This window comes from Buteo buteo, unplaced genomic scaffold, assembly GCF_964188355.1.
Source record: "Buteo buteo unplaced genomic scaffold, bButBut1.hap1.1 HAP1_SCAFFOLD_139, whole genome shotgun sequence".
Classification (NCBI taxonomy): domain Eukaryota; kingdom Metazoa; phylum Chordata; class Aves; order Accipitriformes; family Accipitridae; genus Buteo; species Buteo buteo.
Genome location: NW_027439303.1, coordinates 30,001 through 54,012, shown reverse-complemented (window position 1 = coordinate 54,012; position 24,012 = coordinate 30,001). Strand labels below are relative to the sequence as shown.

General features: G+C 48.9%; 1 long non-coding RNA gene across 1 annotated transcript in view; it reads left to right on the top strand.

The window, feature by feature from the left end:
- The window catches only part of LOC142028074 (uncharacterized), a 144,587-nt gene extending 122,982 nt beyond the window's left edge, over positions 1-21,605 (top strand). Inside the window, exons 3-4 of the long non-coding RNA XR_012649383.1 lie at positions 16,461-16,640; positions 21,442-21,605. This is a non-coding gene — a long non-coding RNA (uncharacterized LOC142028074). The remainder of the gene's footprint in view (positions 1-16,460; positions 16,641-21,441) is intronic.
- The last annotated feature ends 2,407 nt before the right edge of the window (positions 21,606-24,012 follow it).

The window sequence follows — 24,012 nt, the reverse complement described above, 5'->3', positions numbered from 1 at the left end:
CTCTTTAGGACTGAAGCTGTTACCACCTTGTCCTATTGCTGTACACCCTTGTAAAAAGTCCCTCTGCAGGTTTCTTATAGGCACCCTTTACGTACCGTGAAGTCTGCTATAAGGTCTCCTGCAAAGCTGCATGCCGGTGAGGGGTCCGAGAAGATGAGGCGGTCGTCGGCCGGGTCGGTGTTGAATAGCTAAGTATTATGGGGCTGCTCGGTTAAGCATTTACCTTCTGTTCTGGAGGCATTGTGTGGGCTATCTTTGAATTGGATGAGCGTTTGAGGTGAGCTGTGGATTAGTGAGGAGGAGTGTGGGGCTGATGATTTCTCATGAGTGCCACACTAAGTTGGTGTCTCTTGGTACCTTAGGTACCACGAGTGACAATGGCTGCAGGGCCTGAGACTGGAATGAGTGGGGAAGCGAACACGGTGGCACTTGTGAGGAGGGGGGAGTTGGGGAAGTAGTTGGCGTTGGCCAGCGGGATGCTTACTCCCTTTTCTGATTTGTGGGGTTTTTTGTTTGTTTGTTTCATTGCAGATGTTGAAGAGCAATGTGTCCCCTTGAGGAACATCCCGGTTAGCCCGTGTGGTTTTGTGGAGGATGGATTTGGACCCTCAGCCCTCTGAAAGCTGAGGGACCCGGGCTGGGGAGCAGCTGGGAGGAAGGGACAAAGCTGGGAATTGCAGGGAGGGGTTCTAAAGTCAGTGCAGGAGAGAGGACTGTCCCTTAGCAGTTGCCTTTGCGCAGGTGAAGGGAGCGGGTTGCTTTTCAGCACGAGACCAGCGTGTGCCAGGCAGGGCAGTTCCAGCCTGTGTCTGTGGTGGTGTGCAGTTTGTGTGGTCTGTCCTCTGTGGCTTAGACCTTCCTCAGATCTCAACATCCTCGTTGTGCTTTGTGCCAGGGGAGCATGGCATGCACTTTAGGTGCTGTCCCTAGTGTCTCAAATGCTCTTACTCATCGGCCCGGTGCCAATCGGGTGCTTCTTTTCTTGCATTTGGAGCTGTAAAGCACAGATCAGTCTCGGCAGATTCCAGTCGGTTCTTTTTGCGGCGTTCTTTCGGGCCGCTTTGGCAGCTCTGCTCTCTAGCTGTCCGTTTTCTCGGACTGGGAGTTCTTCCCTGCACCTTGATGTTCCTAGGTCTTGATGACAGGCTTCTTACGCATCCATCATTTTGGTTTTGACAGTACCATCTTGTAATGGGCCGTTACTTTTGCTTCTTCTTCTTTGGGGCTGTCATAGAGCCTCCTCGCTTCGTGGTTCTAGGCGCTGTAGGTCAATTTGCCGGATGGCACCTGCCGTCCGGGGGTCATCATTCTTCTTGCTGAGAGTTTTCTCTCACTTTTTGAATTGCCTTGTCTGTACTGTTCTGTGTTGTGTTGGTCTGTGCATGGGTGCATTTGGCTTGGAGCTTCTCTGCCCCCGTATGTAGAGCCAGAGGTCGGTGGAACAGCAATAAGAGTCTATGGGTGAAATGTTGATATGTCTAGATTGCTAGCATTGAGGGTTAAAAGATTTTTGAGTCATTGCATGCCAGTAGGGGAGTGGATTGCAAGTGGGTTGTGAGGTAGAATATAGTAAGGCAGTAATTGGGCGTGGGTGTTAATATTGTTCATGTGGACACTTTGTGGTAAGCTTCTCGAAATGGTTAAGGCATTGAGGGTTTTGTTTTTGGAATCGGTGGGAAGCAGGTGTTTGGAGCTGTGGAGGATTTCTTTTTATGCCGAGGGTGAAGTGCGTATTCAAGAGTTTTGTGTGTTGGTTTTGCAGGTGATCACGGGCCACGAGGCGTTTGAAGGAACCTCGCATTTAGGCGATGTGGCAGCTATGGAGGTTGGACTATGACATGCGCCACTATGAAAGCTAAGTATCTGGTTGAAAATCTGTGTAGGGTGCAGATGGTGTGTGTTGAAGCGTTGCTGTAACGGAAGGGTAGTTTGTGGGGAGCTTGGAAGGAGGTTGGGTTGGGGCCGGGGGTTTTGCAGGCAGGGTGATTTTTGAGGCCCCGGGTGCTGCGAGTAAGGGGCGATGGCCCTTGACACCCTTTGGCAGCGGGATGGGTTAGTTGAGAGTGAGGGCTAGTGTGCGTGTGATCTGAATGAGTGGTGTGTTGTGAATGTGCGTAACTTTGTGGGGTTAGGTGGTTTAGCTTTTCAGTGGTCTCTTGCAGGGTGGATGTAGAGATGTTTGTTAGGCAATTAGGAAAAAATAAAATACAATTAGAATAAAAAATCCCCAGCCAGGGGATTTTTTTTTTTTTCCCCCCAGTCCTGGCCGCTCTGTGAGGCGATGTTCATGGCCAGTGTTCAGACGGGGGTCCGGCTCAGGCCGGGGTTTTGGCAGGCAGGGTGATTTTTGAGACCCCTGGTGCTGCAGACACAGGGCAACAGCCCCTTGAGGGTGGCAGGCTGTTGGATGGATGAGTTGAGAGCGAGGGCCGGTGTGCATGCGATGTCAATGCGTAGTGTGTTGTGAGTGTGTGTAACCTTGTAGGGTTATGTGTTTTGACTTCTTAATGTTTTTTTCCTTTCAGCTTGTACAGGTGAGATGTTTTCTAGGGAATTAGAATTGGAAAAAAAAAAATTAGAATAAAAAAAACCTAGCTGGGGGATTTTTTTTTCCCCCAGTCAGGTTTGGTTTTTTTTTTGTTTTCCCCAGTCCCGGCTGCTCTGTGAGGCGATGTTCATCGCCAATGTTCAGATGGGGGTCAGGCTCGGGCTGGGGTTTTGGCAGGCAGGGGGATTTCTTTCTAGGCTCCCGGGAATGGCGCTCCCCTGGCACATGGTAATTGCCAATTAGCGCAGGGAATTAAGTTGGTCAGCGGATGGTCTTTGGAAGATAGTTGAGGATTTTGCGGGCAAAGGGTGGGGGGAGTTGGACTAGATGGCCAGCATGTGAAGTGCGTGAGTGTAACTGTATTTTTCCTTGGTGTGTCTGTAAAATATTTGGGTGCTCTTTGTAGTTTGTGATGTAATGATATTTCTCAATTTTTGTTTTTGTGCCTAGGTGTGGAAGCGGACAGCCTGTGAGAAGGAGCGGAGCTAACTCGTTTTCTACTTGAGAACAGGAATTGTGGAGGTGATGTCACCTCACGCAGTAAAACTTTTGGATGTGCAGCAATGGACACAATGGCAGCGAGGAATGTGGAAAAGACTGATGCGTTGGAACATGGTCTGTAACCTTTGTATTTAAATACCATGTGAAACAATAATAAAAAGCAGTAGGATATGGCACTGTCCCTGGGTGTAATTAAGAAAAAAAATAAAACATTTACTATTATGGTGGAAGCCATTTTGTATTGCAATTTTTGAAGTTGCTGTTGTACAAATGTATTGTAAAACTGTATTGTAAAAATGTAAAGTTGATATTGTGAAACTGTATTATGAAACTTGAAAGTTGGTATAGTGAAACTTTGAAGTTGCTATTGTGAAACTGTACTGTGCAACTTTGAGGTTGCTACTGTGCAACTTAAATTTAAAACAGAAGAGCAGTAGCAGATGGCTCAGGCTCTGGGAGTAAAGAGTTATAAAATGAAGGTAAAAAATTTACTCCACGGCAGAAGCCATTTCCTACTGCAACGCTGCAGTACTGCTGCGCTTAACCTTAGATTTGGCAGTACTGCTGCGTTTAAAATTAATTTTAAGTTTAGAAGTAAACATTTTTAGAGAAAAGCAGTAGAAAGTGGTAGACTCCCTGGGAGCAAAGAGTGGGGAAAAAAAAAAAAAACCCAAAGAAGAAAACACTTGCTGCTGGGCAGGAACCCAATTTCTACTGCTGCACCAAACTTACATATTCTTAATATTTTTTTTATAGATTATCTACACCTTCCCCACCCACCTACTGCTTCATAAGCACCCACCCCTGGTGTTAGTGGACTCCCCCCAGCACCTGCCCTGGGATTAGCAGGCCCTGCCCCAAGCACCAGCCCCCTAATTAGCAGCCCCACCCCCAGTAGGTAATCCTTCCCCAACCACCACCCCCTAATTAGGAGCCCTGTCCCCACTACCTACTCCATCCCTGAGCCCCACTCCCTACTTGGCACCCCCCCCCCCCATGCAATAATTAGAGTTAGCTGGAACTCTCCCCATAGTAATCAATTAGGGTAACAGCTGCCACCTGCCCCACCCCTACAGTTTTAGTTAGCTCAAGGTAGGGTTAGGGTACCATTGGGACCCAGAACCCCACTCTAACCATAATGAGGGGGTACCCCCACATTACACCCCCCAGTGCTCTATGGTTAGGGGACCTCTTAGACATAGAACCCCACCCTAACCCCAATGGGGAACCCCCAATTAGGCCCCCCAAATCCAAGGTTGTGGTTAGGGCTCTGCAGGGCTATGGTTAGGGGGGGCTAGGGTTAGGGGTCCCCGGGGTTTGGGGTCCCTGCGTTCGCAGGCACTCTAGACCCCAGGGACCCCTAACCCTAGACTGCCCTAACCCTACCCCGGGGATCCCTAATCGCAACCCTAAACACCCGTAACCCTAACACTGCAGAACCCCAGGCTGCACTACCCCTAGTCCCCTGGAACTCTAGTCCCTGGAAACCCTACTGTAGAGGAACCCTAATTAGGGTGGGGCGGGGCCTCACCAGAGAGCCGTATGCGCGGTGGGCCAGCGCCCTCTGGTGGCTGGATGTGGGTTAGGGATTAGGAGTTAGGAGCTAGGGTTAGGTTTAGGGCCATTAGTGTTTAGGTTTACGGCTAGGGTGTCGGGTTAGGGTAGCGGCTTAGGGTTAGGGTTTTGGGTTAGGGTGTTGTGTTAGGGGGTCGGGTTAGGGTGTCTAGTTAGGGTTAGGGTGTGGGGTTACGGTGTCAGTTTAGGGGTTTGGGTGTCATGTTCGGGGTTACGGGGTCAAGGGTCAAAGGTCACGGGGTCAAGGTCAAACATCAAGGCGTCAAAGTCAAATGTCACTGGGGTCATGGGGCCAATGTCAAAGGTCACCGGGCTCAGGGATCAAAGGTCATGGGGCCAAAGGTCACGGTGCCAAGTGTCAAACTTCATGGACATCAGGGGTCAAATTTCATGGGGTCAAGGTCAAAGGTCACGGATCAGGGGTCAACGGTCACAGGTCAGGGGTCAAAGGGTTAGGATTAGGTTGTCAGTTTAGGGTTAGGGGTTAGGGTTTAGGGACAGGGTTAGGGTGTCAGGTTAGGGTTAGGGGGTTGGGGTGACGAGTTAGGGTGTTGGACTAGGGTTAGGGTGTTGGGTTAGGGATAGGGTGTCGCATTAGGGTGTGAGCTTAGGGTTAGGGTGATAGGGTTAGGCTGTCGGGTTAGGGTTAGGGTGTCAGGTTAGGGTTGCTCTTTAGGGTTTAGTGTTAGGGTGTTGGGTTATGGTGTCAGGTTAGGGTGTTGAGTTAGGGTGACGGGTTGGGGTTAGGGTTGGGGGTTAGGGTAGGGTTAGGGGTTAGGCTTAGGGTGGTTAGGGTTAGGGGTAGGAGTTAGGGTTAGGGTGTCGGGTTAGGGTTACAGTTAGGGTCATTAGGGTTAGGGGTTAGGGTTATGGTGTTGGGTTAGAGTTAGGGTTAGCGTGTCGGGTTGGCGTTAGGGTGTCAGGTTAGGGTTAGAGTTAGGGTGTCAGGTTAGGGTGTTGGGTTAGGGTTAGGGTTTCGGGTTAGGGTGTCGGGTTAGTGTGTTGGACTAGGGTTAGGGTGTCGGGTTAGGGTTAGGTGTTAGGGTTAGGGTGTCAGGTTAGCGTGTTGGACTAGGGTTAGGGTGTTGGGTTAGGGTTAGGGTGTCGGGTTAGTGTGTCGGTTGTGGGGTTAGGGTTAGGGGTTAGGGTGTCGGGTTAGAGTTAAGGTGTTAGGGTTAGGGTGTCAGGTTAGAGTTAGGGTGTCGGGTTAGTGTGTCGGGTTAGGGTTAGGGTGTCAGGTTAGGGTTAGGGTGTTGGGTTAGGGTTAGGGTTTCAGGGTCGGGTTAGGGTGTCGGGTGTGGGGTTAGGGGTTAGGGTTAGGGTGTCAGGTTAGGGTGTTGGGTTAGAGTGTCGGGTGTGGGGTTAGGGTTAGGGGTTAGGGTTAGGGTGTCGGGTGTGGGGTTAGGGTTAGGGGTAAGGGTTAGGGTGTCGGGTTAGGGTTACGTTGTCGGGTTAGGGTGTCGGGTTAGGGTTAGGGTGTCTGGTTAGTGTTAGGGGTTAGGGTTAGGGTGTCGGGTTAGGGTGTTGGGTTAGGGTTAGGGTGTCAGGGTAGGGTTTAGGGGTAGGGTGTTGGGTTAGGGTTATGGTGTCAGATTAGGGTTAGGGGTTAGGGTTACGGTTAGGGTTAGGGTGTCGGGTTAGGGTTGGGTTAGGGTTAGGGTGTCAGATTAGGGTTAGTGTTAGGGTGTGGGATAATTAGAAAAATAGACACATAGTGAACAAGAGACACAATGGGGCTGTTCAATCTGAGCCAGAGACACCTGCAAATAGCGGGCCTCAAGGACGCAGCGAAGGCTAACTGTTGCTACAAAGTTTGATGAAACAGGCACAAAAAGCTGAACAAGATGGGCCTACGTGACCGAAAGCAGGACACCAGGCAAGACAAAGACAGGAGGAATCATTCGCGTGATCAGAAGACCTTATCCAATCGAACTATTGCTTTAGGCGCGGGAACAGCACACGTTAACCAATCAGTAGACGGGTTGCGCATGGTTATGGTATATAACCAAATGTTATGCCGCAAATAAAGGGAGAAATCGCTTGATCCACAGTATCTGTGTTGGTCCGTTTCTCCCCAGGGTGAGAGCCTGGCAATGCGTCGTTTCTCCTAGATTGTCGCGACGGGAAAGCGTGGCAAGTGGTGACCCCAATGTGATCGTGGGCGTGATGTGATCGCGGGAGCAGAGCGCGAGGAGCGCAGAGTGTTTGTTTTGCCTGGCCAGGCGGATAGAGGATAGCCTTCGGCGTGACCCTGCCGGTGACAATGGCATCTATCGGAACAATTATTCAGGTATTAAAGGCGGTAGGCAAGGAGGTTAGGGTTAGGGTTGGGGTTAGGCTTAGTCATTAGGGTTAGGGTTAGGGGTTAGGGTGTCGAGTTAGGGTTTCGGGTTAGGGTTAGGGTTATGGTTAGGGGTTAGGGTGTCAGGTTAGGGTTAGGCTTAGGGCTATAGATTAGGGTTAGGGGTTAGGGTTAGGGGATATGGTTATGGTTAGGGCCATTAGGGTTAGGGTTAGGGGTTAGGTTTAGGGTTAGGGTTTAGGGTTATGGTTAGGGTTAGGGGTTAGAGGTTAGGGGTTAGGCTTAGGGTTAGGGTTACGGTTAGGGGTTAGGGTTAGGGCTAGGGTTAGGGTTAGGGTAAGAGTTAGGGTTAGGGTTAGGTTAGGGTTAGGAGGTAGGGTTAGGGTTTGTATTAGGTCAGTTTTAAGGTCTAAGGTTAGGCTAAGGGTTAAGGTTGGGTTAGGGTTAGGATTAGGGTTAGGGTACGACTTAGGGTTAGGGTTAGGTCTAGGCTTAGGGTTAGGGTTTAGGGTTTAGGGTTATGGTTAGGGTTAGGGGTTTAGGGTTAGGGGTTAGGCTTAGGGTTAGGTTTACGATTAGGGTTTAGGGCTTAGGGTTATGGCTAAGGTTAGGTTTAGTGTTAGGGTTAGGGTAAGAGTTAGGGTTAGGTTTAGGGTTAGGTTAGGGTTAGGAGTTAGGTTTAGGGTTTGTATTAGGTTGGTTTTAAGGGCTAAGGTTAGGCTTAGGGTTAAGGTTGGGTTAGGGTTAGGTTTAGGGTTAGGGTACGACTTAGGGCTAGGGTTAGGGTTTAGGGTTATGGTTATGTTTAGGGTTATGGGTTAGGTGTTAGGCTTAGGGTTAGGGTTACGTTTAGGCATTAGGGGTTAGGGTTAGGGCTACGGTTAGGGTTAGGGCTAGGGTTAGTGTAAGAGTTAGGGTTAGGGTTAGGAGTTAGGGTTAGGGTTTGTATTAGGTTAGTTTTGAGGGCTAAGATAGGCTTAGGGTTAATGTTGGTCTAGGGTCAGATTAGGGTTAGGGTATGACTTATGGCTAGGGTTAGGGCTAGGCTTAGTCTTAGGGTTAGGTTTTAGGGTTATGTTTAGGGTTAGTGGTTAGGGGTTAGGGTTATGTTTACAGTTAGGGGTTAGGGGTTAGGCTTATGGCTAAGGTTAGGGTTAGGGTTAGGTTAAGGTTAGGGTTAGGAGTTAGGCTTAGGGTTTGTATTAGGTTAGTTTTAAGGGCTAAGGTTAGGCTTAGGGTTAAGGTTGGGTTAGGGCTAGGGTTAGGGTTAGGGTACGACTTAGGGCTAGGGTTAGGGCTAGGGTTAGGGTTAGGGTTTAGGGTTATGGTTAGGGTTAGGGGTTAGGGTTATGTTTACAGTTAGGGGTTAGGGGTTAGGCTTAGGGCTAAGGTTAGGGTTAGGGTTAGGTTAAGGTTAGGGTAAGGAGTTAGGGTTAGGGTTTGTATTAGGTTAGTTTTAAGGGCTAAGGTTAGGCTTAGGGTTAAGGTTGGGTTAGGGCTAGGGTTAGGGTTAGGGTACGACTTAGGGCTAGGGTTAGGGTTAGGGGTTAGGGTTCTGTTTACAGTTAGGGGTTAGGGGTTAGGCTTAGGGCTAAGGTTAGGGTTAGGGTTAGGAGTTAGGGTTAGGGTTTGTATTAGGTTAGTTTTAAGGGCTAAGGTTAGGCTTAGGGTTAAGGTTGGGTTAGGGCTAGGATTAGGGTTAGGGTACGATTTAGGGCTAGGGTTAGGGTTAGGGTTTAGGGTTAGGGTTAGGGGTTAGGGGTAGGCTTAGGGTTAGGGTTACGATTAGGGGTTATCGGTTTGGGTTTGGGCTATGGTTAGGGTTAGGGTTAGGCTTAGGGTTAGGGCTAGGGTTAGGGTTAGGGTAAGAGTTAGGGTTAGGGTTAGGTGTAGCGTTCGCTACATATCAAGGTGCCACGCTTAGATCACTGGTCGGCCCAGACCAGGGAAAGAGACAGATAACACACACAGTGTGAGTGCCAACTTCCGCCTTTTATTGCGCAGTTAATTCCTTTTATACTAATAAGGGGACGTGGGGTTACAGGTACATCACAAGGCTGTGACTAACCCTCTAACTTTCCGTGCCATCGCGAGATCTTCCGAACGCCGACCCCTACATCTCTCCCCTCCCCACGACGAGCTGGCTTCTATTCTTATGAACAAGTCCACACAAAGAAGTAACTATATAAAGTGCCATGAGTAGAAATATATCTCTACAACTACTTTAAAACACTCTATCTTAAACACCCGTAAATATCCCATTTACCCTGCAGAGCAAAGAGCTCCTTCATAGAAATGCACACAAGAGGTAGATTGAAAGTTAAGACTTGGAAAGAGATACTTCTATTACTCTATAAGGCTTATCGTTGGTGCGCTGATGTTAAGGCTTAATGTCTGAGGCACTTAGATTGCTGGCCGCGAGCTCCGGCAGTCGGATCCCATAAAGGCACGTATTGATGGACTCTGAGAGGGATGTCATCCGGATACCCAAGGTGTCACAAGCCAGGACAGGATGACAGCAATCTGTAAGAAAACTCAAACACTACGAGGTTAAGGCAGGACGAATCATACGACTAGGAACCCATTTCAGTAGCCCTTCAGGTGTTTGTACACAGGCATACCCTCCTCACCCTATGCTTAATCAAAGCATGCTTAACACACTTTTTACCCAAAGCAAGTTCTACGTACAATTACTGGCTACTGGCTTTATCAATAAGTGGATTCCGCACTGACTCACAGCATTCTTTAAGTTCTCAAGGACTTTCCAGTGAAACGCCTCTCTCCCTCTTTTTTTTTTTTTTTTTTTTTTTTTTACTCCCCTCCAATGCCTCTGTAAAGCGTCCTGTCCCTCCCTTGCCTGTCTCTGTGGCGCCCTTCTCGATGGCTGCCGTATCGCACTATCCATCCTCTCCTCATCAGAATAATCGGAGTCTATAGCTGCTGGTACCGCGCGCCAGTTTCGGAAGGGCCCAGCCGAGGGATTAACCCGTTCCGGCCCAGGAGCGGCAGATGGCGCAGTTGATGGCGCAGCAAGAATAGGCTCAACAGGGCCAGGCCCCGCAGGCAAAGGCGCAGCCAGCACAGGCCCAGTAGGCCTGGCCACCACAGGCAAAGGCTCGGCCAGCACAGGCAAAGGCTCGGCCAGCACAGGCAACGGCTCGGCCAGCACAGGCAAAGGCTCAGCAGGCAAAGGCTCAACCTGCATAGGCTCGGCAGGCAGAAACTCAGCCTGCTCTCCCGGCAAAGGCGCCTGGTTTCCCTCGCCGGGGGGTGGTTCCCCCGCTACTACAGTTTTTAACTCTCTCAGCTTCCTGAGCTCCCCCTCCGAGGGCGTTCTTTCCTCCCATTCCTTCACCTGACGGTACAATTCCCCCTTAACATCCCCGCCTGGAACCCAGTCCAGGAGGCATTCCCGCAACTCCTTCAGAAGATCCTGCCGTAACTCCTCCCGTGCACGCCGCAGAGAGGGCCCGTCCAGTCTCGCAGGTACCGTCTCCACCGGAAAAACCCCCATCTCCGCCGCACCCTCTGAGTCCACGCTATCAGTCAGAGAGGAACCACTCCGCGAGCCCCGCTCCGCAACCACCCACTCCGTCTGATCTTGTCCCACCGTCCCTGGGGGCACTGCCCCCCGGTGTTTTCGAACCGGCGCTTCATCCGCAAACAGGATAGCTCGCGCCGCCGACCTGCACTCCCTAGCCTTTTGTCCTACCGTAACTACCCCCTCCACCATGTCCCAAGCTCGTAATCGTTCCGCAGCTCCGCGCTCACCCTCGAGCGCCGACTGAAGCAACATCTCCCGAACCACTCCCCAATTTGGGGGACTAAAGGCTTCTGTGGGAGAACTCATCCCTCCCCGGCGCAGCACCCATTGGATGCATTCACCCGTGGGGCCCCTCCTAATCGTTCCGCGGGCACCCACCTCATTAGCCAACCCTTTCAACACCTTAATCACTTGCGCAAGTTCCATCGTCACCTCGGCAACCGATCACGTCGGGGTCACCATTACGTAGCGTTCGCTACATATCAAGGTGCCATGCTTAGATCACTGGTCGGCCCGGACCAGGGAAAGAGACAGATAACATACACAGTGTGAGCGCCAACTTCCGCCTTTTATTGCGCAGTTAATTCCTTTTATACTAACAAGGGGAGGTGGGGTTACAGGTACATCACAAGGCTGCGACTAACCCTCTAACTTTCCGTGCCATCGCAAGATCTTCCGAACGCCGACCCCTACAACCCGGTTATCCCTTTTATTCCACCTGGCTGGAGGTAGGGCCCCTCTAATTCTGGTCAGAGTATTCAGTATTCACTTCTCATAAAATTGGCTCAGAATTCCCTTCAAGAGGATCAGAAAAAAGATCAGCCCTTCTACTCTGTTTGGAAACTGGAGCGGCATTTTTCCTGGTAGAATCCCCTTTTGTGGTGGTTTTTCCTCGCAGCTCACGTACCCGTGCATTTAGGACCGAGGTAGGTTTTCCGTCCCATTTCCTCATGTCCTCTCCATGATCACATAGGTAAAACCACAGGGCACCTCGCGGTGTGTACCTTCTATATTCTCTCCCTTGGGCAGAAGAACACTCACTCCTAATAGCTGAGACATTGGTCCTTACAAGTGTGGAGTAGGACATATCCTCTTTGATTTGTTGGACATCCTGGGACAGCTTCTCCACAGCCGCAATGCAGGCTTGTAGGGAGGAGGAGAGATTTTCTTCGTATTGACGGAGTTGGCGAGCCACTTCATCCACTGTCGGTGCCTCTTTGTCTTTCCAGGCCATTATTGCCCGTGAGTTGGCATAGGACGATGGTGCGCTCTGTACAAACTTCCGCCACATGGGTCGTGTACATTGGAGTTCGTCTGGATCTTTGGGTAATTGTGGGTTGTCCGGGTCATGATGAATCGTCTCTAGCACAGCTAATTCCCTCAGATATTGGATACCTTTTTCCATGGTGGTCCACTTGCTTCATTGACATATAACATCTTCCTTAAAGGGGTACCTTTCCTTCACACTTGACAGGAGTCTCCTCCAGAGGCTGATGGCTTGTGTCCCTTTTCCAATTGCCTTGTCAATGCCACCTTCCCTGGCAAGCGATCCCAGCTGCTTGGCTTCCCTACCTTCTAATTCCAAGCTATTAGCCCCATTGTCCCAGCATCGGAGGACCCAGGTGATACTATGCTCACCTATACGGCGGACAAAATCTTTTCACAAATCCCACAGCTCACTCAAGGATAGGGACCGGGTTATTACCTCTGGTTCTGCCTCTTCTCCGGTTCCCGTGATGACCCTGGTTCATCTTCATCCTTCGCTAAGCGAACTGATTTTTTTGTATATTTCTTTTTCTGTACGGGGGCAACTGATACTGGTGCAGGTTGGTCCGCTGGTTCAGTTGCAGTACCGCTCGCCGGGTTTTGGATAACCGCAGTGTCTGTCGCTGAGGTTTGGGTAGCAGCAGTGCTCGTCGCCGGGGCTGGAGGGGTCACGGTGCCTGTCGCCAAGGTCTGGGTGCCTGCAATGCTCCTTGCCGGGGCTGGAGAGGCCACAGTGCCTGTTGCCGAGGTTTGGGTGGCCGCGGTGCTCATCGTTTTCTTGTTAGGTCCAGAGACCTTCTCTTCCCCTTGAGGGCACTGAGTGGTGTCAAACAGGGCTCGATAGGCATGGGCCAGGCCCCAGCACGTTGCAGTGATTTGTATCTCTCTGGAGCTGCTGGGGTGACAGCATACCTTTTCCAAATATCTTACTAGTTCTTCTGGATTCTGCACTTGTTCAGGGGTGAATTTCCAAAACACTGGAGGAGCCCACTTTTCTAGGTACTTGCCCATACTACCCCACACACCCTGCCATTCATAATTGTCCAGCCTTGGGGCAGATCTCTGGGTGATCTTCTTAAATAGTTGTTTAACCTTAAACGAGAGCTGAACCACATTCAGAAGCATGCTAATTCCTAGCAGTAGCGCTAGGACCGTGCTAGTCCCAACATCCCAGGAGTATTCCAATTTTTCAAAATTCTCAAACACCACTGTAACTGGACTGAAGGAGAAAGGAGAGGGGAAGAAAGGTACCCCACCCATAGACTGGTTTTCCATGGAGGAAAGGTAAATGGTATAATTATTAATAGTTTCCCACAGATGGCTCCCGCAGTATAAAGGTGACAATGCTAAGTGCAAATACCAGATTAATCCCACAGCCGATGACTTTATCATACCATAAACCAGTGTTATACAATACATCAAAGCAAAAACCTGAATCCACCTCCCACGGATGATAAGCAGCAGAAGAGGAACTACATACAGCAAGCGAGGTGATACATAACAGAACTTTAAAAACCAGAGCAACAACTCTAGGAACACATAAATCAACATAATGACCAGCGACTATTAGACCAATATAATGAATGCTTAGAACAAATTTGTTTTAACAAGCTCTGGTCAGGTTTGTCGTTATCTCAACCCTTCGTGCCCCATGTTGGGCACCAAAATGGACTGTCGTGGTTTAACCCCAGCCAGCAACTAAGCACCACGCAGCCGCTCACTCACTCCCCCCCATCCAGTGCGATGGGGGAGAAAATCGGGAAAAAGAAGTAAAACTCCTGGGTTGAGATAAGAACGGTTTAATAGAACAGAAAAGAAGAAACTAATAATGATAACACTGATAAAATGACAACAGTAGTAATAAAAGGATTGGAATGTACAAATGGTGTGCAGGGCAATTGCTCACCACCCGCCGACCGACACCCAGCCAGTCCCCAAGCGGCGATTCCCTGCCCCCACTTCCCAGTTCCTATACTAGATGGGACGTCGCATGGTATGGAATACCCTGTTGGCCAGTTTGGGTCAGGTGCCCTGGCTGTGTCCTGTGCCAACTTCTTGTGCCCCTCCAGCTTTCTCGCTGGCTGGGCATGAGAAGCTGAAAAATCCTTGACTATAGTCTAAACACTACTGAGCAACAACTGAAAACATCAGTGTCTTATCAACATTCTTCGCATACTGAACTCAAAACATAGCACTCTACCAGCTACTAGGAAGACAGTTAACTCTATCCCAGCTGAAACCAGGACATCCACTTACCCCAAAAACATACCAAGCACAATTGCAAGAGGGTGCGCTGCTTACCCTTCTCCTGCCTCTTATATACCAGTCATCGACAGGTCCATCCTGGCGCCGAGTGCAGTGACACAACCGATCCCGGAGAAGCCAGCGGAAGCCCCGGGGAGAGTTCTCTTTTCTTTGTGAAGGGCCGCGCACCCTGGAATGGGTTCGCCCCGAGAAAGGGGCCCGCACCTTGGAAAGCGTCGCGGTTCCGGTGGCGTCCGGTGAGCTCTCGCTGGCCCGTGAAAATGCAGGGGAGAGGGTGTAAGTCTCGCGCCGGGCCGTACCCATATCCGCAGCAGGTCTCCAAGGTGAACAGCCTCTGGCATGTTGGAACAATGTAGGTAAGGGAAGTCGGCAAGCCGGATCCATAACTTCGGGATAAGGATTGGCTCTAAGGGCTGAGTCGGTCGGGCTGGGGCGTGAAGCGGGGCTGGGCGCGCGCCGCGGCTGGACGAGGCGCCGCGCGCCGCCTGCCCGGGTGCGCGTGCGGCGGTGACTCTGGACATACGCCGAGCCCTTCCTGTGGATCGCCCCAGCTGCGGCAGGTGCCGCCCGCCCCCACCTCTACCTGGCACCACTCCTGCCCAGCGGCCCTGCGGCGTCCGCCGCCATTGCCACACGCCGCCGCCCCCCGGCCCTTTTGGTCTGCACCCAGCGGCGGGGGGCCGGAGAGTTTCCGCGTCACACGCGCACACGCGCGTGCGGCCGTGGCCGACGTTGGCGCACGGTTCCGTGGGGGAGGGTCCCTGGGGGAGTCCCTGGGCCAGTGCCCCACCTCAGCTGGTGCCTAGCAGCCAGCTTAGAACTGGTGCGGACCAGGGGAATACGACCGTTTAATTAAAACAAAGCATCGCGAAGGCCCACGGCAGGTGTTGACGCGATGTGATTTCTGCCCAGTGCTCTGAATGTCAAAGTGAAGCAATTCAGTGAAGTGCAGGTAAACGGCGGGAGTAACTATGACTCTCTTAAGACGGGATCATAGTTACTAACTGGGCAGAGCTGCAGAGGTTACACCTCCTCGTGGTCCTGCTGGATGCCCTTCGGGGTAACCAAGTTAACCTCTGCCCCAGTGTGGGAATTAGAGCTACTTCCCCCCCTATCGTCTGGCCTCACCAACCATTCAATAGATTCGACTTGGTGATCTAAATTCCTGGCACCGATTCCTTGTCGCTGCCCAAAGCCTCGCCTATGGGCACAGTTGGGCTCAATCATACAGCACTTGAGGGGGTGTTGTTTGACTTATACTACTTATCTGGATTGGCAAAATGGGTCAGTCGATGCAAATTTCTTTCGTATCGGTGGCCACACAAACAAGTCCTTTGGACTTGCGTAACAATGTGGTCTCTTGTTCCACCAAAGATCACGGGGGATGCTGGAGGTAAGATTTGAAATAAGGGCATTAGAGTTTGTTAACTCTGATCTGGTGGGTCCGGAAGGCCAGCAATCCTCCACCTTGACTGACCGCCTGGCTTTACTTCCAGAGGTGTATGAGGGATCTAACTCTTTAAGTCTCAGGGACAAGAACATCTGTCCGACTCCGGTGGAGAAAGAGAACGAAGAGGAGGAGGAGTCCTCACCTCTCGGGGCTACAGCCAGGATCTCTCCATTGCCATCGACTCCGGTCTTGCGACCTCGTGACGATCTCCCAACGGAGGGTACTCCAGTGGTGAAGGTCCCGGACAGGAATCCATCATGTCCGTGTGTATTGGGTCCGGCTGAGATGGAGTTAATACTCCCCATAGCAGCCCTCGTAGCGCTGTGCTCTGCATCAGTAGCTAGAAAGGTGTTGATAACGCACCAGTGTTTTGGCTACTGCTGAGCAGTGCTGGCACAGCATCAAGGCTGTCTCTCCAACATTTTTGCCCCCCCCCCTCAATGGCAGGCTGGGGCAGGGCAAGATCTTGGGAGGGGACATAACCAGGACAGCTGACCTAAACTAACCAAACAGATATTCCATACCATATTGTGATAAATTTATTTTATATGTATTTGTTAATCAAACCGGTTCTGTAAGCCTTGCACAGTGTGTTCGTTTTGCAGGGCAGTGTTAGCCCTTGCAGACAGGTGCGATTGGAAACATTGTAGCTACAATGTCTGGCTGTCTGGACAAGATGTGTATTTTAAAGTACACATGCTCCAGATAACAAAGAAACACAGAAGAAGACTACAGCCTTCATCCCTCGACTCCCCCAGCAACAGGGCGCGCAATTGCCCACGTGAGCCCGGACCCTAGACTTTAACCTGGCAACAAAAAAAAAACTATAAAAAGGGAACTCTGAGGGAGGGGGGCGTGCGCCGTTGGTAGAGCGGAGACTCCCCGGCCGCCCAGCGCTGTTTTGCCTGTTTGTCGCTTGCTTTAATAAACTTTAATTGAATTATCCGTGGGCTGGCGTACAATTTTTCGTCGCCCCTTATAACAAATTTGGTGCCGTGACTTGGATAAGGTTAACTTGGTTCGGAATCTAAACTCTGGGGAGGCGCCCCATCCTTGGATGGCCCCGGAGTGGACGATATCCTTTCCAAGACCCTTACCTCCGAACCCTAAATTTGGCAAGCAGGCAAAAGAATACTGCAGTACCCCATAATTTTTGTGCACGAAGATCCGGACGAAGACTCCAGGTTAAGTGAGTATTGAAAGCGTTTCCCGTTCGGTCGGGGTGGGTTTCCCGAAGTGTGCATGAACGAGACGTCCACCGGGCTTAGTAGGTCACTGGGCGAAGTGAGTGCGGACCCTCTTGTAGTGCGGTTCTCACTGCCCGCAAGGGCGTGAGCCATGAACGAGGGGCGCGTGTGTGTGTGTGTGAGAAGGCACTTCGGAAGATGGGGCAGAAGAAAAGCAAGCCTTCTGACTCCATGGAGGGGGGGCCCGAGGTGAGGTTACCCAACATACAGGTAGATGGCCCTCTAGGATTAATGATTGCCCATTGGGATGACTGGCCGCTCAGTCAAGGCAAAAGCATAGAAAAAATGATATATTATTGCATGGAGGTGTGGGGTGGTAAACAAATCAGAAGAGATGGGGTATTTTGGCCTGTTTTTGGGACATTTGAGGATTGGATATGTCAGGCCTTAAACATATATGTAAATTCTAAGGAACCCTTTAGTTTAGAAGAGAGTGAATATGCTAGTTTATGGATAAGATTAGATACCCGAATCCATGTGTTTGCTCTGAGTGAAAAGAACCATAGGAAAAACCCTAAAAACTCCGATGAACTTCCCCCACCTCCTCCCCCTGTTCCCCATGCACTCGTGTCTGACCCAACCCCCCCTTCCTCCTCTCTCCCGACAGCCCCAGACCCAGACTTGTTCCCTCCTAGTTCCCCTGAGGAGATTCGGAGAATAACAAGGAGTCAGACTAGGAGGAAAGAGCAGTCAGAGGAAGGACTATACCCCTTAAGAGAAATAGGTATGGGAGGCCCACAACCCGGCATGGGATTTGTGTCAGTGCCTTTGAATTCAGGAGATGTAAGGGAATTTAAGAAGGAGATGGGAAACCTTTTAGAAGACCCCTTGGGAGTATCTGAAAGTTTAGACCAATTTTTGGGTCCTAATGTATATACCTGGGAAGAGTTGCAGGCAATTTTAGGTATACTGTTCACAGTAGAGGAAAGGGAAATGATTCGAAGAGCAGGAATGAGAGTTTGGGATCAGCAACACCAACATGGTCCAGGCGCAGATATTAAATGGCCACTACAGCGGCCAAACTGGGATAACCAGAATGCAGAACATAGAACTCACATGGCAGATCTGCGTACTATAATTGTTCAAGGCATTAGGGAATCTGTTCCCCGAGGACAGAATATTAACAAAGCATTCAGTGAACACCAGAAGAAAGATGAGACCCCCACTGAATGGTTAGAGAGATTGAGAAAGAATCTGCAGCTTTATTCTGGGCTGGATCCTGCCACTCCGGTGGGGCAAGCCCTGTTAAAAACTCAGTTTGTGGCGAAATCATGGGTAGACATTAGAAAGAAACTGGAAAAATTGGAAGATTGGCAGGAGCGAGGATTAGATGAGCTGTTGAGAGAAGCTCAGAAAGTGTATGTGAGAAGGGAGGAAGAGATTCAGAAAAAGCAGGCAAGGATTTTGGTGGCAGCTGTCCGAGAAGGACAGAGAAGAAAAGAAACAAATGTTTAAGGAAGATTAGGGGGGTCAGGGGCTCTATTTGCTGGGGACCCCCAGGAAAACAGAGCCCTTGATAAAATTAAAATTGGGTCCCCAGCATCAAGAAGTAGAGTTCCTTGTGGACTCTGGGGCAGAAAGATCTACTGTCCAGTTAGTGCCCCGAGGATGCACACTATCCTCAGAGAAAATACAAGTAATAGGAGCAAAAGGGGAACCGTTTCAGGTACCAATAATAAAAGGAGTGGAAATAGAAACTCCATCTCAAATTAGAATAGGATCCTTTTTGTTGATACCTGAAGCAGAATATAATTTATTAGGAAGAGATCTAATGATTGAATTGGGAATTAACTTACAAATAGAAAACAAAGAAATAACAGTAAAATTGTGTGTTTTGACAACAGAGGATGAAGCTAAAATCAATTCCGAAGTATGGTATACCCCGGAGTCAGTAGGACGATTAGACATTGCTCCCTTTGAAGTCACTATTGAGGACCCGGAAATTCCAATTAGAGTCAAACAATATCCTATGTCACAAGAGGGCAGATACGGACTAGAACCAGTGATCGAAAGGTTGTTGCAGCAGGGATTATTAGAACCTTGCATGTCACCACACAATACCCCCATTCTGCCGATAAAGAAATTGGATGGGTCCTACCGTTTAGTACAGGATCTAAGAGAGGTGAATAAGAGGACTATTACTAGATTATGCATTTTAGGCCTGTCCTCTAAAGGAGAAGTGTAGGGATTATTTTGCCTTTGAGTGGGAAGATCCTGAGACCCATAGGAAACAACAGTTAAGATGGACTGTACTCCCACAAGGGTTTACAGAATCACCAAATTTGTTTGGGCAAGCTCTAGAACAAGTATTAGAAACTTTTGAATCAAACCCAGAAGTGACTTTAGTGCAGTATGTAGATGATCTGTTGTTAGCTGGGGAAGATCAAGAGGCTGTTAGAAATGAGAGCATTAGGTTATTGAACTTTTTAGGCCTAAAGGGATTAAAGGTTTCAAAGTCTAAATTACAGTTTACTGAAGAGGAAGTAAAATACTTAGGACACTGGCTAAGTAAGGGAACTAAGAAATTAGATCCTGAACGAGTGAATGGTATTTTATCCCTCCAGGCACCAACAAGTAAGAGACAGATAAGGCAATTGTTAGGACTTTTAGGGTACTGTAGACAATGGATTGAAAATTATAGCAGCAAAGTGAAGTTTTTGTATCAGAAATTAGTAGGGGTAGGATTAATAAAATGGACTCAGGAGGACGAACAGAGTTTAGAAAGCCTCAAAGCTGACTTTGTAAATGCTCCGGTGTTGAGTTTACCCGATATTAGACGACCGTTTTATTTGTTTGTGAATTCAGAGGGAGGAACAGCCTTTGGGGTATTAACCCAAGAATGGGCTGGAAGAAAAAAACCCATAGGCTATTTTTCCAAATTATTAGATCCGGTTAGTAGGGGATGGCCTACTTGCCTACAAGCTATAGTAGCCACGGCCCTTTTAGTTGAGGAAGCTGGGAAAATAACTCTAGGAGGAGAATTGAAAGTGTATACGCCTCATAACATACGAGGAGTATTACAGCAGAAGGCAGATAAATGGATCACTGATGCCAGGCTGCTAAAATACGAGGGTATCCTAATACATTCTCCCAAGTTAGAGCTTGAAACAACTAGCTTACAAAACCCAGCTCAGTTCTTATATGGGGAACCAAGCGAGAACTTAATTCATGATTGCATACAATTAATAGAACACCAAACCAAAATTAGAGAGGATTTGGAAGAAGAGGAACTACCGAATGGGTTAAAATTATTTGTAGATGGGTCATCACGAATGGTAAATGGGAAGCGAAGGTCAGGGTATGCGATAATAGATGGGACCACCCTAGAGGTAAAAGAATCTGGCCCCCTTGATGCGACGTGGTCAGCCCAAGCTTGTGAATTATATGCAGTACTAAGAGCCTTGCAGTTACTGGAAAATAAACAAGGGACAGTATTTACAGATTCTAAATACGCATTCGGGGTAGTTCATACATTTGGCAAAATTTGGGAAGAACGAGGGTTAGTGAACTCTCAAAAGAAGGGCTTAGTACATGAGGCCTTGATAAAACAGACTCTAAAGGCTCTAAGAGGACCTAAACAAATTGCAGTAGTACATGTAAAAGGCCATCAGAGGGGTATCAATAAAAAAGTAAGGGGAAATAATTTGGCTGATGAAGAAGCAAAGAAAGCCACCTTACTAATTGTAAGGGAAGTGGAACAAACACAGACTCAAATAAAAGCCAATGGTATCATGAGTTTTACCACTCAAGAAAAGGAGAAACTTAAACAAGCAGGAGTTATTGAAAAGGAAGGGAAATGGTTTCTCCCTGATGGAAGAGAAGTAATTCCAAAGGGGGCAGCATGGAGAATAATGAGAGAATTTCACAGGCAAACTCATTGGGGAATACAGGCATTGGTAGACCAATTCGGAACTAAGTATATGTGTATAGGGATACATGATATAGCCAAGAAAATCGTTGGGGAATGCCTAACATGCCAAAGGGTAAATAAGCATCAGCTCAGGGAAAGAGTACCGGGAGGGCGTGAACTGGCTAAAAGACCATTTGAAAGAATACAAATCGATTTCACCGAACTTCCCAAAGTGGGCAGATACAAATATCTCCTAGTACTGGTGGACCATTTGACCCACTTTGTGGAGGCCTTTCCTGTAGCCCGAGCCACTGCAAAAACCGTAGTTAAGGTACTGCTAGAAAACATCATACCACGATATGGAAACATAGCAGTAATTGATTCAGATCGGGGACCCCATTTTACCTCCAAAGTTATCAAAGAGGCCTTGGATCCCTTAGGGACTAAATGGGAATATCATACCCCATGGCATCCACAGAGTTCAGGAAAAGTAGAGAGAATGAATGGAGAAATTAAGAAACACCTGACTAAATTAATCATCGAAACTAAAATGAATTGGATAAAATGCCTGCCCTTAGCCCTATTAAATGTAAGGACACAGCCCAGAGCAGATACTGGGATCTCTCCTTTTGAAATGTTATATGGGATGCCTTATGACCTAGAAATGCCAATTGAACACCCAAAGGTAGAAGAAAAATTCTTACAAGAGTATATCATTGAACTCATGAAGAGACGACAAAAACTAATAAAGAAAGGACTGATAGTGCAGAGGCCACCCTTAGATATTGCAATACACAAGATTACGCCTGGAGATAAGGTATTGATCAAAGCTTGGAAAGAATCATCTCTAACTCCCTGTTGGGAAGGGCCATTTCTTGTTTTGCTTACTACAGATACTGCAGTCCGGACTGCCGAAAGAGGGTGGACTCATGCAAGCAGAATCAAAGGACCAATTCAGAGTTCTCACTGGGAGGCGACCAGAGACCCTGATAGTTTGAAAATTAAGTTCCGAAGAAAAGCGGATGAGTGAGACTATCTTTTGTAAAGATCCTAACTGTATATGTTATCCCTATGTTACAGGTGTAAACTCTGTAGAGAAAAGTGGTGGACACATTGCTCTTATGGGTATTACGAACAGGAACATGCAGACGAACTATGGCCAGAGTGAGGTGTGGAGTCTGGGAGGTGAAAGATAAGAGAGCTATAAGTCAAGGTGGACAAAGGAGGTTCCCCTGAAGAATACGACTGCTGCCGAGAAGATGGTACACCTCGCTGCTCTAAGCAACAGAGTAGGCAGAGGAGAAGGCAGAGGCGTACTGCTGTGGGGATTGAGGTTGATGAACCACCTCCAGAAATGGCACACGAGGCCCCTTGACTCACAACTCCCAAACCCAATAACCTCAGGGCCACCCCAAAGTCTTCCATCTCCCTCGGGGAATAAAACCAAAAACCAAATTAAATGTATAGAAAGACCAAGACGGCACCACTTTTCTCAATCTTATATCTAGGTCAGTGGATAGTAAGTTTGTTACATTAAATAGAATTGTTGGATTAGTACCTAATGTTACTGAGAAGGCAATGTGAGTACTTAGGGGAAGCCAAGGTTGTTGAAAGAGACAAGAAACTGTAATTCGGTTTGACCAACAAAATGATGAAAACAAAAAGGGGGGATTGTGATAAATTTATTTTATATGTATTTGTTAATCAAACCGGTTCTGTAAGCCTTGCACAGTGTGTTCGTTTTGCAGGGCAGTGTTAGCCCTTGCAGACAGGTGCAATTGGAAACATTGTAGCTACAATGTCTGGCTGTCTGGACAAGATGTGTATTTTAAAGTACACATGCTCCAGATAACAAAGAAACACAGAAGAAGACTACAGCCTTCATCCCTCGACTCCCCCAGCAACAGGGCGCGCAATTGCCCACGTGAGCCCGGACCCTAGACTTTAACCTGGCAACAAAAAAAAACTATAAAAAGGGAACTCTGAGGGAGGGGGGCGTGCGCCGTTGGTAGAGCGGAGACTCCCCGGCCGCCCAGCGCTGTTTTGCCTGTTTGTCGCTTGCTTTAATAAACTTTAATTGAATTATCCGTGGGCTGGCGTACAATTTTTCGTCGCCCCTTATAACAATATGACGTCAGCTCAGATATAAAAGCTAAGTAAAGGGAGACAGAAGGGGGGCGTTTTTGTCTTCCGGAGCAACCACTACACGTACTGAAGCCCTGCTTCCCAGGAAGTGGCTAGACATCGCCTGCTGATGGGAAGTAGGGAATAACATCATTTGTTTTTCTTTGCTTTTGCGCGCGACCTTTGCTTTCACTTTATTGAACTGTCCTTATCTTGACCCACGAGCGTTTTGTTATATTTTCTCCCCCCTGTCCAGCTGAGAAGGGGGAGTGATAGAGTGGCTTTGGTGTGCACCTGGCATCCAGCCAGGGTCAAGCCACCACAGAGGTCTGTGAGAAAACATTTGAAACAAAAATCGGCCTGGGGCAGCAAAAGCGCTTGGTCCATCCAGTCACAAGAAACCTTGAGCGGATTACCGCTGCACGCCCTAAGGCAGGTACAATGAGAGGGGCACATCGTCGGTGCTGGACTGAGGATGAGGTAGAACTATTGAGAAAGTTGGATAAACAGTATGAGGGGCAGAAGAACATCAACAAGTCCGACCAAGACAACAAAACAGATAAGCGATAAAAGACGGGACCTTCATAAGAGCCCGGTGAAGAAGGGAAAAGATCAAGGTCGGAAGGAACGTCTAGAATTGGAAGGGGAACATCTTGTGTGCATTGGATCAGAGGTGGAGGGGGGACTGAGGTCCCATTACCGGAAGACAATCTCTGAGCGGGTAACATCTGGAAAATTGTCCATTCTCCATGGAATGTTTGAGCAGGTGATCGAAGGAGAAGAAGATCCAGCAATAGTTGCTGATAAGGCAATGAAAGACTGTTTCACGTGCCTTGCCTCTAAGAAGTCCCTGGAGTTGAAAGCCAGCCAGGGTCGACCGCGTCAGGTGGCCCAAACTGCTCGACCTTCGGAACCACCAAAGGGGTGGATGAAGAAGAGAGCTGTGAAACGGGGGCAATTCCTACGGTTCCAGCGGCTGTTCTACCTGGATAGGGGGAAACTGGCCGGTATTATCCTGGACGACGTGGAATCCCTGAAGCGTGGTATCCCACAAGACGAGATACATGACGTGTTCAAGTCGAGATGGGAGTCACCGGGAACATTCAAGGGCCTGGGTGCGTTCAGATCCAGGGGCCAGGCGGACAACTCGGCATTCGAAGCCATGATCACGGCAAAAGAAATCTCTAAAAACATCAAAGAGATGAATAAGAACAGCGCACCAGGACCAGACTAAGTCTGCGGGATATCATTAAGATAGACCCCCATTTTGCCCAGTTAATGGAAGTATTCAATCTATGGTTGGTGACTGGCATAGTACCGGACGTGGTGAAAGAATGTCG